This window comes from Mobula hypostoma, chromosome 8, assembly GCF_963921235.1.
Source record: "Mobula hypostoma chromosome 8, sMobHyp1.1, whole genome shotgun sequence".
Taxonomy (NCBI): Eukaryota; Metazoa; Chordata; class Chondrichthyes; order Myliobatiformes; family Myliobatidae; genus Mobula; species Mobula hypostoma.
Genome location: NC_086104.1, coordinates 143,021,308 through 143,025,089, shown reverse-complemented (window position 1 = coordinate 143,025,089; position 3,782 = coordinate 143,021,308).

The following is a 3,782-nucleotide window of genomic DNA, read 5'->3' as shown; positions in this document are numbered from 1 at the left end:
CACATCTATGAGGTGGCATCCCCCTGTGTGTTGCAAGCTGGTGGACATCACTGCTCTGAGCTAGGTATCGCCATGGATTCACACAGAGGACCTGGAACGAAAATGATGGATGAATGACTGCACTATAAGTGTCTGGTCACACTTTGCGGCCTGCTTTCTGAACAAGCTCTATGGCACAGTTCACGTGAATGATCAACTAAGCAATAGCATTTCAGGACCATTGTGTTTTAAAATGATGTCTGATTGCATTGGTTTGTAGGTGATTTCACATTCAGCGTTTTGAGCAGAAATATGAGGAGGTATGAATGATTTTTGAAAATTCAAGCTACTTTGATCATAATTTCAAATAATAGAGTCACTGAGATGCAGAAGATGGACACTTAGGCCACTGAGTATTCAACTGCTCTTTACACACCAGTCCAAATGGCCTTTCACCTCACGCTACCCTATAAATTACTCCCCATTGAGCACATTTACATGGAGTGCTGCCACAAAAAATCAGGATTCATCATCAAACACTCCCACCATCCAGGCCATGCATTCCTTTCCATCACTACCACCACCACTCCAGGTTCAGGAACAGTAATTACCCCACAACCAGACTCATTTTCAAGGAATCTTTACAACATATGTTCTCCGTACTGTTTTTAATTGTAGTTTGTCTTATTTTGCATATTTGTTGTTTATCTTTATCTCTGCACAGCTTTTTTGTAAAATTCTATTGTATTTCTTTTTATCCTGTAAATGCCTGCAAGGAAATGAATTTCAAGGCAGTATATGGTAGAATATGTCAACAGAAATGTACTTTGATAATAAATTTATTTTGAACTTAAAACTTCACCAATATCTTCCCTATCATTTCCACACTCTTTGCAGTGAGCTTCAGAGTAAATAAGTTTTCCTTAAATTCTTCCACCCATTATTTTAGTGTTCCCTGGGTTCGCCTTCTGAGCTCTATTAATCTTATGTTGCCTCTCAAAATCCAAATCCAAATACCTTTGCATCTCTCAAATACAAGGCAGTGCCCAGAGAGTGATCAAAAAGATTTCACCTTTCTGATAGAAATACATGGAACTCTTCTAAGTTGTCTGTTGTGTCGTACACCTGTAATGGGCTGGGTTAATCAGACCAAACTAGTCGAGTGTCCAGGAGATGTGATTTTAGTGGACAAGCACAACAACATTACTTAAGCCTAATTTATTATCATAAAACAGATAACAAAAATAAACCACACAAAATACTACATAGCAAGTATAACACCCTGGTTAAGATTTTCAGACATCAATCACGATCCCGGCCCTGATTGAAGTCCAAAGAAAGTTCAAAAAGCAGCCCAGTATATCCACAAGCCTCACAAGTACAGACCAACCACAGGGCATGCAATCTCTTTGATATTTTGTTTTTATGCCATTAGCACAGCCTGTCTTTTATTTCCCAAACACATCCTGTGTCCGTTAACACAGTTCTCATAAACCAATTAGACATTTTAATGGTCACTCTTAAGAACATAAGAAATATGAGCAGGAGTAGGCCTTTTGGCCCGTTGAGTCTGCATCATCATTCAGTAAGATCATGGTTGATCTGGCCATGGACTCATCTCCACCTACCTGCTTTTTCCCCATAACATTTAATTCCCCTACTATGCAAAACTCTTTCCACTAATCTCCCAATGTCCAGGCAGAAAACATTCCTTGGTCTTCAAAGTATATTAAGGTTTACAGAAAAAAAGCAATAAACTCAAATCCAGACAGACTTCACATTTTAATGGTTACTCATTGTTACCTTATTCACTCATTATTCATACAGGATCAGAAAGAGTGTCATTTGACCTGACAAACATTCACTCAATGTTTTACAAAATCTAATAGGCTGCAACACCATTAGTCAGAGAATGCAAGAACAACGAAGTGTAAAGCTTTGTAACAGGATAGTTTGCCACTTTACTAACTTCTTAGAAGAGGGCACATTGTAAAAGTTCCCGTCAAAGCAACGAAGTAGGCTGGACAAACGTTCGGCTGAAAAATAACATCATTCCAATCAGCACCTTGGACGGAGTTTTCAGTCTTTTGATTTTTCTGGTACTATAGGTACAATCATCAAATTGGCTCTGCAACGTAGCCCGACTGAACTCAAGCAACCACTAAATACCGAATTGTTGATGGATTCTAATTCACGTGTTGCAAAATGAAGTAAATGGGGATTAAGCAGATTATACATCAAATGTTTAGTTTATTGACCTACACTGATTCTGAAATACATCCTCATTAACTAGCCGCACCAGTGGGAGGCAGTTAAACAAGCACAAGCAAAGCGAACAAACATGAAACCACAGAAATCAAATATAAACCAATACCCAAGTAGCAGCTCTTGAAATTAGCATGACTTTTGACAGGGCCTTAGAAGCCACTTTCTATATTTTTTGTACCATTTTGTCTTACAAGAACAATTAATGATATTGCTACCAGGGAATTATTTTCGAAAATACAGTATATTAAGGTTATTTGTCGTCTCCTGAAACAAACTGTCATCCAAGCTGCAGTTTCTGAGCTCTTTGTCAGCAATTAGCATGCTCCAGGCAAAACACGGTTCATTACCAATCCACAAAACTTTGAATAGGAAACAAAACACAGCAAATGAACGTAGAAAGCAACAAATTCTGCTCATTTTAATTGCCAACACCGGCAGCAGTAAATTGACATTGATTAATATGGCATGGTTTAAAGCCATCTTGTGCACTCTGGATACGATGCCAGCACAAGCTCCTTTGCTGAATATTGGTTCAATGTGTCTGTTCCTTGGTATATTTTGAAACAGACTTCCATCAGACATCTGACAACTTCCAGTTCTTTGTGCTAGTTCCTCATCTGAGTTTAAGGGATTCAGCGAGAAACTAATTTACACAGTGCCAACTTTTCAAGTGTTGTTCAGTTAACTAAGGCCCCAATGCAAGTGTTGATAGTGTACGCACATTTTTAGCTGTAAGTACTCATGTGAAACATTGGGCAATGAAAGAAGCTTCATTAATTACATCTCTTGATCTAAGCAATTTTGGTCTTTGACATATGTGATGATATTAGTTGTAGCACCTTAAAAATTGCAAATGTTACCATCTAAGTTCGGTACCTTGCTAAACTGCCTTTTCCAAAATCCCCCTTCTGGAAAGTGTAATGGGGATATTAATAGAAAATGCAGGCAGTTCTAATCAAACTGGCAGTAACTCTCATCTGGGTACCCACTTACCCCCTCTATCGATTACCTCAGTCACTGCACTGAAAGCACTTTAATCCACTTTCTATAATGCTGTTGACGTTGTAAATACATTCTGGTATTTATGCACATTTTACTCCGCATCTGTAGGTTAACCTTCAATTTTATTTTTATATGCTCCTTTATTGCTTAGGGAAGCAGGGCGGAGATACGTCTCTAGGAAAGGAAGTGAAAGGTTCTCCTTCCCTCCACTAGCCTGCAGGTCACCCTTGGGCAAGGTGTAGCACCTGCTTAGCCTCCACAATCAGGGCCACGCGAAGCCATGGAGGCAGGTGGTGGATGGTCATATGAGCAGCTGGTGCAGATCACAAGTTCTGGTCTTGCAACAACTGGCACCAGGCAGACAATTTCTGAAGAGTTTTGGTAATTGCTGGGGTCACCTGTCTTGTAAAGCAGCTGCCCAGAAGAAGGCAACGGCAAACCACTTCTGTAGAAAAATTTGCCAAGAACAATCATATGATCGCCCACGTCATATGGCATGGCACATAATAATGATGGCGATTCTTTAAAATTGT